Source organism: Dendrobates tinctorius, unplaced genomic scaffold, assembly GCF_039654945.1.
Source record: "Dendrobates tinctorius isolate UK_male_01 unplaced genomic scaffold, ASM3965494v1 ptg000226l, whole genome shotgun sequence".
In the NCBI taxonomy this organism is placed as follows: Eukaryota; Metazoa; Chordata; class Amphibia; order Anura; family Dendrobatidae; genus Dendrobates; species Dendrobates tinctorius.
The window spans coordinates 2,600,092-2,617,347 of record NW_027361893.1 but is presented as its reverse complement, the minus strand read 5'-3'; the positions used below and the strand labels follow the sequence as shown (position 1 = coordinate 2,617,347).

Sequence of the window (17,256 nt, the reverse complement as noted above, 5' to 3'; positions counted from 1 at the left end):
GATAATTAACATCAAGCTCCTCTCCTTTCTTCACACAGGTACAATCTCTGCTCCTGCTACTATCCCTGTTTGCTGTCATCTAGTGCAACCTTTCATTTAATGGTACAATCTCTGCTCCTCCTACTGCTACAATCCCTGTTTGCTGTCATCTAGTGCAACCTTTCATTTAATGGTACAATCTCTGCTCCTGCTACAATCCCTGTTTGCTGTCATCTAGTGCAACCTTTCATTTAATGGTATATAACAGTGCCTACTGAATGTTTGCTAAATTCATTTGTTGCATTGAACTCAATACTTACTGCTGTATAGCCATGTTGGGGCCAGTAGAGATGTTATCAGGTGTAAGGTGCTAAGCCCCCGTTACACACTGCGATATCGCTAGCAATATCGCTGTAAAGTCACCGATTTTGTGACGTAGCAGCGATATTACTAGCGATATCGCTGCATGTGATACTTACCTCCGACCGGCTCCCCTGCTGGTTATCGCTGATCGCGCGAGAAGCTGCTGGACCATTCCTCGTCGGGCGCTTCCTGCTGTGAAGACGAGCGACGCGTGGAGCCGGGCGGGAGGACGCAGGATCGCCGCGTCTGACAGGTAAGTAGCGATCCCCGTCCCCTGCGATGTCGCTGGTGAGATCTGCCTGTGTGGCAGCTCACTAGCGACCACCTAGCGATTCACCAGCGATCCTGACCGCGTCATATCGCTGGTCGGGATCACTGGTGAGTCGCTAGGTGTAACGGTACCCTTACTAGCATATGGATGTAGCCAGGCCCTGTGCCTTTGATTGTCTAACATCCCCTGGTGTGCTAGGCAATTGGTAATTTATTTCAAATCAGTTCCCACAATCCCTCTCACCTGATCCTCTACTCAGTCCTATATATTCAGATGCCGCCTAGGGGAGCACGTGTCTCCCTGCAGCAAAAGTATCGTGAAGATGCAGTTATTACTACGGCAGTTAGTCTCGGCAGGAGTCAGGACCCCACACTATGTACATGTCTCTTTTGGTTATGTCTGCTGAGTAAGCCCTTCTTATTATTATTTGGACTTAGCTTTTCTTTTAACCTATCTTATTTCTTCACCATGTTTACATATGCCCTTACAGTGTTTACTCATTTAGTCCTCACTCTTCTTTGCTATCCCCAAACCCCAGCACCCTCTAACCAAATAATCATCTCCCCTTCCCTATTTCCTTCCCACCTGACCTCCTCTGCTGAACTGCTCCTCAACCTCAAATCTGTCCGAATGAAACATAAAACAAGCTGCCCACTCTCCTTTTCCCATCTACTCTCCCTTTCTCTGCTTCTCCTCACTGCAGCCAACATATCTCCAAATCCTGGACCCCCACAGCTCATACCCCCCATTACTTCCCCTTCCTACCTCTCCCTATCTAATAAGAACTACTGCAATCTTTCCAACTTAAAACCTGTGCCATTGACACCCAACCCCCTGCTCCCTCTCTCGGAATGCCCGCTCCATCTGCAATAAGCTCCATGTGATTCATGACCTCTTTCTCTCTCACAATCTTGCTCGGCCTCACAGAAACATGGCTGACACCCTCTGACACCGCCTCCCCTGCCGTGCTGTGTTATGGCGGCCTCCGCTTTAAGGGCATGTCACACTAAGAGATATCGCTAGCAATATCGCTATAACTAGTGACGTTATAGCGATATTGCTAGCGATATCTCTGTGTCTGATACTTACCAGCGACCGGCTCCCGCGCTGCTTATCGCTGATCGCGCGAGAACGTTCAGGACTGTTTCTCGTCGTCAGCTTCCTGTGGCGCTTCCTGCTGTGAGGACGAGCGACGCGTGGAGCCGGGCGGGAGGACGCAGGATCGCCTGGTGTGACAGGTAAGTAGCGATCCCCGTCCCCAGCGATGTCGCTAGTGAGATCTGCCTATGTGGCAGCTCACTAGCGACCACTTAGCGATGTACCAGCGATCCTGACCGCGTCATATCGCTGGTCGGGATCGCTGGTACATCGCTAAGTGTGACAGTACCTTTCCCCACACTCCTCGCCCTGGCAACAGACACGGTGGAGGAGTGGGTCTTCTTTCTTTCAACTGCACCTTCAACCCAATCCCACCTCTTCTCTCCCTAATCCTCCCCTCTTTTGAAGTCCACTCTGTCCGCATCCACTCTCCCTCCAACCTCCAAGTGGCCATCATATACCGACCTCCAGGCCCGACCACTGCCTTCATTGACCAATTCTCTACCTGGCTTCTTCATTTTCTTTCAACTGACACCCTCACTATCATCATGGGTGACTTCAACATCCCCACTGAAGCCCTTCAGTCAGCAGCCTCCAAACTCCTGTCCCTTACTTCATCCTTTGGACTTACTCAGTGGCAGGGCCGGATTAAGGTTGGTGGGGGCCCCTGGGCAGAAAATCTGGTGGGGGCCCCCATATCATTAACATTTTAGCCATAACAGTAGAGCGCGAACTGTAGCACTTAGATGTACAATCTAATCTTATCCTCTTGTTCTGCCACATTCAGATTTACAGTACTACAATAGAGATACAGTCCAGGATAACTCAAAGCAGTCCAATTATAGACAGAAAGAGTTACTCACATTTTTTTTTATTGAACCCAATATTAAGACAGCCAAGGAATAATAAAAATGCAGAAAGGGAAAGTTTTCACCGGCAGCAATTGTTGCTAACTACTGTATAACAATATGCTCTCTATTGTATTATCTCCGGAGTAGTGGCTTGCTCTCCTATAGTAAGAGAAGAAAAAGAAGCATTCTTTGAATACAGGTCTGTTGGCTGAAGGAGGATATATCACCTGTCTTAATGTGCCTGTGAGCATCTCCAAGTACAAGGGGGAGGTGTTAGCGATCGAAAACATGCTTTATATAAAAGTGTGTACAGATAAAAGCATAAATAAATGTATACATTACAAGCTTTACTGTATTTTTTCCCACAATGATGTATGATTTTGTCTGGCTCTCTTGCTTTCCACATAATATAACAATTTCAAAGCATCTTTTCCCATAACTCTGAATTGTACTTTTTCTGTAATACCTCTTAGAAAGTCGTGAATAAATTGACAACTAAGTTTTACCACTCCCCCTGTCAAATCTCTGTATCCAACACATGTCTGTCATCAGATTGCAGAGCTCCAGGGGAAAATTAACACAAAGAATAAGTAAAATGTCAACATTAGTACCAGCATTAAATGCAAAAAATTTTATATGTGCCTTAAAAATTTCAAGAAGTATCATTTCTCCTTGCGGAGAATAACATGCTAAGCATGTCGAGGTGAGGAGACTTAAAGCCGCAATGCTCCTCTGGGAAATATGCTAATTATGCAAATTGTCTCTTCAGAGCTAGAACTCTAGTGCCACCTATTGGAGGTAGCAATCCTAAAAGTCAATGTTGACCCTTTAACGAGCCTAGTTACATGACTTAGGATAAAAGCCAAGCCAGAATCTCCATTTGCAGACACTTTTAGGATTGCTACCTCCAATAGGTGGCACTAGAGTTCTAGTCCTCTTCCTCTCTGAAGAGACAATTTGCATAATTAAAAATTTCACTTACCCATCATATAATGAAATAGAGTACGTTGAGAAGGATCATATGAACTCTATCCATCAAACATCCAATGATTCTTGTAGTAACCTCAAAATACAACTTGTATGCTATAAGGAAATGAAAATTATAAAAAGTTAAAATAATCATCATTAGAATGGAATGGATATATGAGCAGACTAGAACTTTGCAGCTTTGCTTACCTAACAGTTATTCTCCATGTATAATTTAAGATGTATATATCCAGGTAATCCAAGATGTATGATAACAGATTTGATGCCACGAACAGAACACCCATAATGTATTAAACTTAAACGGAACTGAAAAAAAAGAAGGGGTTAAATGCATGTTTTTACTTATGTTAAAGTGATTAAAGGGGTTGTGCTGTCTCCCCTGCTTCTGACTGCTCTACAGCAGTCTAGAAGCAGGGGGTTGGCTCATAACTCCATGGCTCAGCCAGCCCCCAGTATTGCATGAGGAGACTAACAGCAGTGCTCAGTTTTCTCAGACAAGTATATGGAGAGCCGCGCGCATGCGCGGCAGGCTGCTCAAGAACTTTAACGGTTGACCTAGCTGTCTGTCAAAGACTGTGGCCACTGCTGGGGGGGGGATTCCTATTGGCGGGCATTTTTCATGTTCGGAGCACATAAGGTTTTACCATGATCACAAAAATAGATTCTTTAGGGTACACTGGGAAATTATAGTTAAGAAAATTGCTAGAGAGCATCCCTGAAAACACCCGTTAGCAATTATTTGCCTTATGTAAAGGTGGCTCAGATTACGGATTGCTCCTCCTCATGCTGTGCAGGGGGTTGTTACAGTAAAGGTCACTCGCTTCCAAACAATTATGAGCTAAATTTCTCTGTGTAAAGCCACCATTATTGCAAGAACAGTGAGACTATTAAGTCTCTGACACAGGCAATGGAAAAGGTTGATTTATTAAACAAGTTATAGAAGGTCATGGGTGGGTGTCTTTCAACATAAAATTAGTGTTTGTCACGGGTGTTTTTCTGTATTGAAAAACTGAGTAATATAACAGACCAAGTCTCAACAGCAACCAGTTGCACATTTGCATTACGCATACCATATCTGAGCTTTTAAGGATGTACATATCATATTTGATCACAATGTGAGCATAGTTTTACAAACCTTTTGGAACATTTAGGAAGGCCAAAGTACTGGAAACTTAGAGGTGAACTTTTCTTGATTTTTTCATAGCAAATTCTTGAATCAGATCTGAAAAGTCTAGCTCTTCAAGAATGTCATGTTCAATGCTTAACAAGCAAAGGTGGGATAGACGTTCCTGGCCCATTGTACTGCGAAGTCTGTTTTTAATTAGCTTCATTTTGGAGAATGATCTCTCTCCACTGCAATTGGTTACCATCAAGACCAAATACATTCTCAAAAGAATTTCAATATTTGGGAATGTACTCTTGAAAGGGTCCTTTAGCACCATTTTATACATGCAGAGCTCTCTAGGGAAATCTTCATGTTCAGCTAGTGTAGCATTTTTAACAAGATATGCAAACTGTTGTAATTCATTTTCAAGTGAAGCTGCATCTAGATCTTCAACATATATATTCGCTAAGTTACGGGCTGCAGAAGAGATTTGTTGTGGAGTGGCTACTGCAAGATTGCCAAGAATGCCAAACCTTTCAGCAATTACTTCATAGGAAGATATTCTATCCGGAAGAGATGTAGAAATACGATCTATAACAGGTAAAAAGCTTTCAACCTTAAACTTCTCACTAGGAGAAAACTGGCTTCCAGGTTCCTTTGCATAGTCCAGGGGATTTAATCGGACATTTCTCTTATGACGTCTTGAGTGCTCCTCACAGTACTCTTCTGTGTCACTCAAATGTTTTGCTTCTTGCTCATATAGTAAAAAAATGGTCTCTTTTCGACTCCACAAAATTCTTCAAAGAATCCACTGCGGACTGAAGTAATAATTTTGGATGTTGTAGGGCCTTATTCGTGGCATTAAATCTGTTTAAAATGCCCTTCCAAAAAACAGCTAATAATGATATTTCCAGTGATGACATCTGTCTTGAAAGACCATTCGCTTCATTTTTTACAATATCTTTTTCATCCTGGTCAGATCCAATTTTCACAAGAGCTTCTTTAATTTTTGCATAGCCTTGAACTAAAGCTTTTGTGGCATCTGCCCGGCATGCCCATCAAGTGTCACTTAGATTTTTGGGAACAAGATACTTTGATCCAGATTGACTTAGATAATTAGCCAAAATTTTATAGCGATGAGTGGATGCAGTGAAGAAAACATAAATTTGTTGTACAAATTGGAAGAAATTTACAGCCTTAGGACATGCATTAGCAGCTGCTTTACCAACCAAGTTTAAGGAGTGCCCACAGCATGGCATCAGCTCTGCAAATTTGTTCTTCTCTTTAACATATGTCTGCATCCCTTTATATTTTCCACACATGTTTGCGGCATTGTCATAAGCTTGTCCCCGACAGTCACGTATTTCAATTTTATGTTGCTGTAAAAACTGCAGCAATGCATTAGCTATAGCATATCCTGTGTGACCACAATTTGGAAGAAATGTTAGGAATCTTTCCTTTGGTGAAGATCCTTCAAGATATCTTATAACAATTGTTAGCTGGTCTATGTGTGCTTCATCTGGGGTAGAATCAACAGACACCGAGTAATATTTTGATAATTTTATTCTAGCAATGATTTCTTGCTGAGCACGCTGTCCCATTAGTTGAATTAGCTCTTCAACAATTGTTGAAGACAGATAATTTGTTTTCCCTCTTCCTGTTCCACCATGTTCTTTAATGTGGCAAGAAACAGATCAAACTTTGCAATGAGCTCCATTATACCTAAAAAGTTACCATTTCTTGTTGATTTCAGAAGCTCATTTTCACCTCTAAAAGCAAGTCCTCGTTCAGCCAGGAATTTTATAGTACTTACTACACGCATAAGGACTTGCTTCCAGTATCCATGTATTTCATCTGACATTTGAAGCAAATGAGCACTAATGGATCCTTTCCTTTCTCCCCGGTTTGCCAGTGTTGTGACAGCGGTAAGATGGGACTTTGATACCTCATGTTCAGCAATACATGCATGCACATGCTTCCAGTCTCCAAAACCTTCCCCAGAAAGGTTCTCCTTTTGTGGTGTAATAAGTTTACAGACATAACAATACACTTTGCCTGTGCTTGGTGAGAAGCAGAGCCAAGATCGATTGACTGATTCACCATTCTTATTTCTTCGACTGAAAATATTTTTGCTACATTTTCTCTCAAATATTTCTTTTCCTGTTTTACACAGTTGCGAGACTGACTTTTCTAATAGCGTTGATGTGCAGTTCTGAAGCTTTTTTGATCCTTCAGTGGCCCAAAAATCTATAAATTCTGAGCTAAAAGTTTGAGGCCAAAGACCGATGTCATTACATACTCCAGCATTTATAGAATCACAGGCACAATCTACTGCTTCAGATGATAGATGAGCTTCTTCATCACCATAAGCAGGACTTGAATGACCTACAATACTTGAATGGTAGATTTGCTGTCCTCTAACAGCCGTGTACACACTAGTTCTTCTTGCTTTTTATCATCTGCTTGGTCATCTGCTTCACCTATATCCATTACATCATGTTCTTCCCTTTCATCTGCTGTAAGATGGTAGTCATCTTCCGCTACATTAGCTGTGAAGTCCTCTTCTCCAGATTTTCTTGGATGCACATTACCAACAACACGTTCATCATATTTTTCTTTATTGTCTTCTTTACTAGCAGCTTGGGTTAATTCATTTTCCTCATCAGCTATGTAACAAATATTGTGAACCTCTGCTGCAAGACAAAATAAATGTTTTTTGGTTTTTTTTTTAAATTAAAAAAATAAATGTTCATAGGTATGCATTTGCTTTCACCTACCTCTACTGGATTGTCACTGTAGCTCACGCAAATCATCTGGCAAAATTTGGCAAAAATAGTTGCTCAGCTTCTGAGTCTTTTTAAGAAAACCATCTCTTCTTCTTTTCTTTTCTATAGCTTTGTTCCTCTTCTGAGCACCACTACTATATGATCTTGGTGTTTTATGCCTATCAATTCTTCGCTCAGCCATGCTGTACCTTTACAGAAAAAAAATATGACATACAAACCATAGATCTCACGAGTGAATTCCAGCAGTTGTGTCTGAGCATACTCATATCTATGTGCTCCCATCCTGCTATATACCCCTTCCTGGCATTTGACCGCATCCTGCTATTTATCACATCCTGCTATATATGCCCTCAGGCCCCTCATCCTGCTCATAATATACCCCATCCTGGTGTATGGCCGCATCCTGCTATATACCCCCATCCTGCTATATACCCCCTCCCCCATACTCTTATATACCCCATGCATCCTGCTATATACACCTATATTGCTATATACCCCCATCCTGCTATATGGCCTGTATCCTGTGGCACACAAAAATAAACGTTTATACTCACCTTTCCTCACTCCAGCAGCATCGCTCCTCCTCCCGTCTATGCCGGCAGCAGCGCCGCTGACCTGTGTGGAGCCGGCCACGATCCCTGCAGCATCGCTCGTCCTCCTGTCTGTGCCGGCCATGGCTGTGTCTGGACACGTGAGCACAGCGATGACGTCATCTCTGTGCGCACCACTAGTCTCCACAAACAGCCGCGGCCGGCACAGACAGGAGCTATATATAAATATATAGCTAGCTGGAGCCTGGAGGCAATGGGGTTAATCACCGTGGCGCTGCAGAGTTGATTGGCGGGACCGTACACAGCAGGCGGCGGGCGCACGATGCTCGTGAACGCGGCGAGCAGGCAGAGAAGATCCACAGGACAGGAGGCGTGACAGGAGAGGAGGCGTGACAGGAGAGGATGAGGCGGTACCGGTATGCCTAGTTCATCTCAGCATGACGGCGTCTAATATTTATCCTCGCGCTGCGTTAATAAAATGGCGGTCGCTGCCCAGTGGTGGGGGCCCGGGCCCCCTTAGAAGCTCTTGTGGTGGGGGCCCCGGGGCTGAAGCCCCGCCTGCCCCTCCTATAATCCAGCCCTGCTCAGTGGTCCTCCTCAGCCACCCACAAAGACGGACACACATTAGACCTGGTCTTCACCCGTCTCTGCTCTCTTTCTAACTTCACCGCCTCCCCTCTCCCTCTATCTGACCACCATCTACTCACTTTCTCATCCCTGTCCTCCTCACCTGGCACCCATGTCCAGCAACACGCGCACTCCCGCAGAAACCTTGCACACCTAGACACCCACGTGCTCTCTGACTATTCTACCACTGGCATCCATATCCTCACTCCATGACACAGACGGTGCCACTGCTTTCTACGATGCCACTCTCGCATCAGCTATTGACGCGGTTGCCCCTCTCGTTCATGGCAGAATGCGACGTATCAACAGACAACACTGGCACAATAACACCACTAAAAAGCTCCGGCAAGTGTCCAGGAATGCAGAGCGGCGCTGGAAGAAAACAAATTCGCAAGATGACTTCACCACATTAAAACAGGCAACACTCGATTTCAAATCTGCCCTCACCTCTGCTAAACAGGCCTACTTCACAACTCTCGTATCTTCCCTATCTTACAACCCCAAACAGTTATTCAAAACTTTTAACTCCCTCCTCCGCCCACCACTGCCTCCTCCAACCTCCCTCATCTCTGCCGAGGACTTTGCCACACACTTCAAAAACAAGATTGACCAAACAAGGCAAGTCATCATCACTCAACCACCATAACCCCTTTGTATACCAGACCAATGCCCAAACCCCATAACCTCACTCTCCAACATCACTGAAGGGGAGCTTAATCGTCTCTTCTCCAAATCGCACCTCACAACCTGTGCACTTGACCCCATCCCATCCCACCACCTCTCCAACCTCACCACCACACTTAGGCTAGTTTCACACTAGCGTTTTTGAGCGCAGTGACGGCCTGCGCACGGCCGCCGCTAAGCCCCGCCCCCTGCCGCGCCTCCGCCGGTAGCTCCGCCTACCGGCGCATGAGGCTGCATGCGCCCTGCGTCCCCTATCTTTATCACTGGGGGCGCAGGCCGTGCGCAGTATGCGTTTGGCGGCGCATGCGCCTTTTTGACGGTGCGCCGGCGCAACCAAACTGCAGCAGGTTGCGTTTGGCGCAGGTCGGCGCACCGTCAAAAGGACGCATGCACCGCCAAATGCATCCTGCGCACAGCCTGCGCCCCCAGTGATAAAGATAGGGGACGCAGGGCGCATGCAGCGTCATGCGCCGGTAGGCAGAGCTACCGGCGGAGGCGGGGCTTAGCGGCGGCCGTGGGCAGGCCGTCACTGCGCTCAAAAACGCTAGTGTGAAACTAGCCTTATCCCATCCCTAACCCACCTCTTCAACTCATCACTAATGTCCGGTACCTTCCCTTCGGCTTTCAAACATGCCACAATCACGCCTATCCTTAAAAAGCCAACCCTCGACCCAACTGCTATGTCCAGCTATCGCCCAATATTGTTGCTCCCATTCGCTTCCAAACTCCTGGAACAGCATGTCCACGCTGATCTTTCCTCCCACCTATCATCTAACTTGCTCTTTGACAATCTACAATCTGGTTTCCGCCCCATCACTCCACTGAGACAGCCCTGGCCAAAATTACTAACGACCTACTTACAGCCAAATCAAATGGACAATACTCTATACTCCTGCTTCTAGACCTGTCCTCTGCATTCGACACAGTTGACCACGGCCTCCTACTACAGATCCTCTCCTCCTTTGGCATCAAAGGCCTTGCCCTATCCTGGATCTCCTCATACCTTTCCAACCGCACATTCAGCGTCTACCACTCCCACACCAAAACCTCTTCCCACCCTTTCTGTGTTGGAGTCCCCCAAGGCTCTGTATTAGGACCCCTACTCTTCTGAAACTATACCCTTGGTCTGGGGCAACTCAAAGTCCCACGGATTCCTCTACCACCTTTATGCTGATGACACTCAGATCTACCTCTCTAGCCCAGACGTCACCTCTCTGCTGTCCAGAATCCCAGAGTATCTATCAGCCATATCCTCCTTCTTCTCCTCTCGCTTCCTCAAGCTTAATGTGGACAAAAAAGCATATACAGAATGGGAGGAATAGGCCTAAGCAACAGCACATGTGAAAAAGACTTGGGTATACTAATAGATCACAGACTGAATATGAGTCAACAGTGTGATGCAACAGCAAAAAAGGCAAATGCAATTCTAGGATGTATTAACAGAAGCATACAGTCTAGATCACGTGAAGTCATTATTTCCCTCTACTCCTCTTTGGTCAGACCTCATCTGGAATATTGTGTCCAGTTTTGGGCACCACATTTTAAAAAATACATCAACAAACTGGAGCAAGTTCAGAAAAGAGCAACCAGAATGGTGACCGGTCTGCAAACCCTGTCTTATGAGGAAAGGTTGCAGGATTTGGGATTGTTTAGTTTGCAAAAGAGAAGACTGAGAGGAGACTTAATAGCTGTCTACAAATATCTAAAGGGCTGTCACATTGTAGAAGGATCAACTTTATTCTCATTTGCACAAGGAAAGACTAGAAGCAATGGGATGAAACTGAATGGGAGGAGACACAGATTAGATATTAGAAAAAACTTTTTGACAGTTAGTGATCAATGAGTGGAACAAGCTGCCACGAGAAGTGGTGAGGTCTCCTTCAATGGAAGTCTTCAAGCAGAGGCTGGACAGACATCTGACTGAGATGATTTAGCGAATCCTGCTTTGAGCAGGGGGTTGGACCAGATGGCCCAGGAGGTCCCTTCCAACTCTACGATTCTATGATCCTATGAAATCTGAACTCATCATCTTTCCTCCATCTCACAGATCTTCCTTACCCGACCTAGCTATAACAATTAATGACATCACACTTTCCCCAGTACCGGAAGTCCGCTGCCTCGGAGTAACCTTTGACTCTGCCCTGTCCTTCAAACCGCACATCCAAGCTCTACCTCCTGTCGCCTCCTGCTCAAAAATATTTCCAGAATCCATCCTTTCCTCAACCCTCAATCTACTAAAATGCTTGTGCATGCCCTCATCATCTCCCGCCTCGACTACTGCAACATCCTTTTCTGTGGTCTCCCTGCTAACACCCTCGCACCTCTCCAGTCCATCCTTAACGCTGCCGCCCGACTAATTCATCTCTCTCCTCGCTACTTCCCTCTGCAAATCTCTTCACTGGCTCCCATTCCCTCAGCATATGCAGTTTAAATTACTAATACTGACCTACAAGGCCATCTATAACCTGTCTTTCCCATATGTCTCTGAACTAATCTCCCGATACCTTCCCTTACGTAATCTCCGGTCCTCCCAAGACCTCCTTCTCTCCTCCACACTTATTCGCTCCTCACCCAACCGCCTCCAAGACTTCTCCTGAATAGCCCCTATTCTCTAGAATTCTTTGCCCAACAAGTCCGACTATCAACCACATTTGGATCCTTGAGACGGAACCTGGAAACTCACCTCTTCAAGAAAGCCTACAGCCTGCAATGACCCCGCTACCTCCTTCTCTCTCACCACTACCGGTGATATCACCTCAACCAACACCGAAACTGCTGCAACCCACCAACCTACTGTCTCCTTCCCCACCATCCTGTAGCATGTAAGCCCGAAAGGGCAGGGTCCTCTCTCCCCTCTGTATCAGTCTGTCATTGTTAGTTTGTTTACTGTAAGTGATATCTGTAATTTGTATGTAACCCCTGCTCATGTACAGCACCATGGAATCAATGGTGCTATATAAATAAATAATAATAATTATGAGGACTCAAGAGGTTCCACATATCTCTTTACTGAGTCATATGCTTATACCTGTCTCCCAAGACCATGTTAGAAACAGGAAGTGGCAAAACAGGACCAGATGGACAGGTATGTGGTACTTTAGAATGTGTGCAAACATTGAAGGTAGACACTTGTTCAGCCACATCCTGAAGCAACCCCTACCACCAAAAACAATGAGAATGGAGGTCCATGGTTGCCTTACCACCCTGGTGGCCAGCAAGTACATATTTATGAAATTCTCTCATTACATTGCAGTGCAACTTAGATGGCACAAATAACCTCCCTGAAGGGCAGGAGGCAGGGGCGTCCCACTGAGCCTCGAACACATCCCCCTTCTTCAAAATTGGGGCAGGGTCCTCAAAGCCAGACAAAAATGTTGGTACGATCCCTGTAGATATAGCAGAAGGGGAAACGTTTAGGCAGCTACCATGACAGTAATCTCACTTCACAATCTCTCTGGATTGCCAATCCACAGTTAGATTATACTTCACCAACCAGGGCAAACCCAGAACCATTGGAGTGTGGAGACCCTTCAGGACATAACAAGGGATTACTTCATAATGAAAAGACCCCACCTTCAGTCTTATGTTAAGAACAATTTGTGTCAGTGTTCTCTGTGCAAGTGGTGTTGAGTTGATGGCGCAAATAGGAATAGGTTTAGCCAGACCTTGAGTTATAGCAAACTCAGCAGCCACCATACCGACTCCAGCTCCTCTGTCTACAAATACAGACATTTTTTCAGACCCACCCTCTAACACTACCTCTGCTGTCAGGACACAGTGAGAATTGCAGGTTGATGATGAACACACCCCTTGATTATCAAGCTCATGGCTCCCAAGGGTTAATAGAGTCTCTTTTTGCTTTGGGATTGCAGGATATGCCCCAATAAAATGTCCATTCTTCCCACAAAAAATACACCCTTTTCTTTGCATATATCAGGGGGAAACACGAGATGTGAATGTACATCCCAACTGCATGGGTTCCTCTAACTCCACCAGTATAGGTTCACCCCCAACGCCAGGATCTTGTCCCAGAAAGAGGACTCAGAAGTAGGTGGTCTTACCCATCTGTCTCGCAGGCATTTATCCACCAAATATCTAAGGACATGGCAGCCTTCAATGACACAGGACTTTCATATACTGCTAAAGCATCCTTTAACCTTTCAGTGATGCCCTGAAGGAATTGGCTTCTAAGAGTCGGTCAATCCATTTGGTATCAGTTGACCACCTGCGGAATTCAGAGCTATAAGTCTCCACTAATCTATTCCCTTGCTGAATGCGACCCAGCTTGGATTCAGCCAAGGAAATACGGTCAGGATCATGATAGATAAGGGCTAGAGTCCTAAAAAAAACTCCTCCACAGACTGCAGACACATAGAATCCTGTGGTGGATGGAGAAAAAGGCCCAGGACTGAGGTTCCCTTTGCAACAGTGAAATAACAGTTCCTACTTGTTGCTCCTCTTCTCCAGAGGAGTAAGGACGCAGTTTAACGTACTATTTGCATGCCTCCTTAAACACAAAAAGCTTGTCCCTACTCCCAGAAAACCTGTTTGGGAGGGCAATTTTGGGATCAAGCTGGACCCACCTATCTGCAGGGTCCCCCACAATAGGATCCTGCAGCCGCTGTCCCTGATGCTGAACTTCAGAGCGAAGGTCAGTCACCTCCAGTGCCAACCTCTGCAGCTGCTCTGCTAGCAACAGAATCCATGGATCCTGCAAAAAAAATAAATAAATAAAAAAAGGGTCAGATTTTTTAATTTTTTTTTCCTCTTGCAAATGTGAACGGCAGGTGTTAATGTCACGCAAGGTGTAAGACAGCCTAAGTGCAACACAAAAGGGGAAGGGGAGCCCAAAGCTAGGAAAGCAGGGAGTGGAGACCCCTAGGCCGAACTAACGTCACCTATGTCTGCCCTAAGACCCTAAATAGGTTCCGCACTTATTGTCGAGCAGGATACCTAAGCCCTGCCTAACCCTCTTGGGCTGAGGGCTTGTACTCACTTGCAAGAAATACGGACGAGTGCAATACATTAAAAAAACGGATTGCACTTGGACCAATGTTATTCAATAGGTGACATCTCATTTACAAATTTTTTCTCAGCCGAAATTGGACTGAGAAAAAAAATCGCAGCATGTTCCATATTGCTGTGTATCTCGGATAAGACTCGTCAATGGGTGCGAGAAAAAAATCAGACAGCACTCACACCATGCTAGTTCTGTCTGATTTTTACGCACTGGTGTTCTTTGAAAAGTCGGCAATTCAAATGCGGCTATAAAGTAAAATCACACTGACATGTTATAATACAAAAGATAGAATACACTGAGGCTGTCCAGAGGCCCCGCCTGACCTGAGGTAAACTAGGCAGAGTGGGAAAATGTTCCGAAACTTTCCGACGCCACAGAGTTTGTCCGGTCAGGCGAGGAGGCTGCGCAGGCAGCTTTTCATTCATTCCGCAGTGGTTTACAGCTGGGCTGGTAGCATTAGCACCGCTCCTGGTTATAAACTATTTAACCCCTTGAGATGGATTGTGCTGTGGGACATGACTGTATGGCGGACAGGTATGGGATATTGTTTGTTTTTTATTTTTTACAGGAGAACGATGGCTTTGCTTGGATTGGGAGTTTAATAAAGATGGGAAACCTGTATGTTTAATTATTTCATTAAAAGACTTTATTCTTTGTGTTTGTGTTTTTTTAAATTTTTTTCATACTATTGGATTATTGGATTAATAATGGAAAGGTGTTTTATTGACACCTCTCCATTATTAACTGGGCTTAATGTCACCTTACAATAGCATGGTGACTTTAACCCCTTATTACTCCATATGCCACCCACTATAGGGCAATGAGAAGAGAGAGGCTAAGTGCCAGAATTGGCGCATCTTAAAGATGCACCTTTTCTGGGGTAGCTGGAGGCAGATATTTTTAGCCAGGGGGGCAAAAACAATGGTCGCTTTCTAGGCTATTAATATCTGCCCTCAGTCACTGGCCTTAGCTCTCTGGCAAAGAAAATTACGTGGCAGCCCACGCAATTTTTTTTCCTGATTATATTCCTTCATTTAACACCTACAGATCCAAAATTTTACACAAACACACTAATAAAATTAGTAGTCACTGACATAGATACAGTGGGGCAAAAAAGTATTTAGTCAGTCAGCAATAGTGCAAGTTCCACCACTTAAAAAGATGAGAGGCGTCTGTAATTTACATCATAGGTAGACCTCAACTATGGGAGACAAACTGAGAAAAAAAAATCCAGAAAATCACATTGTCTGTTTTTTTTTCATTTTATTTGCATATTATGGTGGAAAATAAGTATTTGGTCAGAAACAAGCAATCAAGATTTCTGGCTCTCACAGACCTGTAACTTCTTCTTTAAGAGTCTCCTCTTTCCTCCACTCATTACCTGTAGTAATGGCACCTGTTTAAACTTGTTATCAGTATAAAAAGACACCTGTGCACACCCTCAAACAGTCTGACTCCAAACTCCACTATGGTGAAGACCAAAGAGCTGTCGAAGGACACCAGAAACAAAATTGTAGCCCTGCACCAGGCTGGGAAGACTGAATCTGCAATAGCCAACCAGCTTGGAGTGAAGAAATCAACTGTGGGAGCAATAATTAGAAAATGGAAGACATACAAGACCACTGATAATCTCCCTCGATCTGGTGCTCCACGCAAAATCCCACCCCGTGGGGTCAGAATGATCACAAGAACGGTGAGAAAAAATCCCAGAACCACGCGGGGGGACCTAGTGAATGAACTGCAGAGAGCTGGGATCAATGTAACAAGGCCTACCATAAGTAACACACTACGCCACCATGGACTCAGATCCTGCAGTGCCAGACGTGTCCCACTGCTTAAGCCTGTACATGTCCGGGCCCGTCTGAAGTTTGCTAGAGAGCATTTGGATGATCCAGAGGAGTTTTGGGAGAATGTCCTATGGTCTGATGAAACCAAACTGGAACTGTTTGGTAGAAACACAACTTGTTGTGTTTGGAGGAAAAAGAATACTGAGTTGCAGCCATCAAACACCATACCTACTGTAAAGCATGGTGGTGGAAACATCATGCTTTGGGGCTGTTTCTCTGCAAAGGGGCCAGGACGACTGATCCGGGTACATGAAAGAATGAATGGGGCCATGTATCATGAGATTTTGAGTGCAAACCTCCTTCCATCAGCAAGGGCATTGAAGATGAAACGTGGCTGGGTCTTTCAACATGACAATGATCCAAAGCACACCGCCAGGGCAACGAAGGAGTGGCTTCGTAAGAAGCATTTCAAGGTCCTGGAGTGGCCTAGCCAGTCTCCAGATCTCAACCCTATAGAAAACCTTTGGAGGGAGTTGAAAGTCCGTGTTGCCAAGCGAAAAGCCAAAAACATCACTGCTCTAGAGGAGATCTGCATGGAGGAATGGGCCAACATACCAACAACAGTGTGTGGCAACCTTGTGAAGACTTACAGAAAACATTTGACCTCTGTCATTGCCAACAAAGGATATATCACAAAGTATTGAGATGAAATTTTGTTTCTGACCAAATACTTATTTTCCACCATAATATGCAAATAAAATGAAAAAAAAAAACAGACAATGTGATTTTCTGGATTTTTTTTTCTCAGTTTGTCTCCCATAGTTGAGGTCTACCTATGATGTAAATTACAGACGCCTCTCATCTTTTTAAGTGGTGGAACTTGCACTATTGCTGACTGACTAAATACTTTTTTGCCCCACTGTATATCTCCCTGATATGTAATGGTTTACTATATGTAAACGATGTCTCCTATCCTGTCGGCTTCTGCAATTATTTTACAGAAGCCGACAAACGAATTAACTGCTATTCTGCTATCTATCTCTCGAATATATATACAGTATGTATGTATGTATCCAAATTGTTGAGCCTAGATAAATGGCACTTCCAATCAACTACAACATCCAATAAGGCACAGGAAGTACATAGC

General features: G+C 44.8%; 1 protein-coding gene and 1 long non-coding RNA gene across 2 annotated transcripts in view; one reads left to right on the top strand and one right to left on the bottom strand.

Moving 5' to 3' along the window:
• Positions 1 to 17,256, top strand: part of LOC141059299 (uncharacterized) — a 779,988-nt gene that overhangs the window by 458,898 nt on the left and 303,834 nt on the right. The window lies entirely within an intron of this gene.
• LOC141059298 (uncharacterized) lies at positions 2,281 to 5,636 on the bottom strand. The gene is made up of 3 exons (XR_012222412.1): positions 3,739 to 5,636; positions 3,545 to 3,645; positions 2,281 to 2,721 (listed from the first exon to the last, which is right to left on the bottom strand). It is a non-coding gene; the product is annotated as an uncharacterized lncRNA (long non-coding RNA).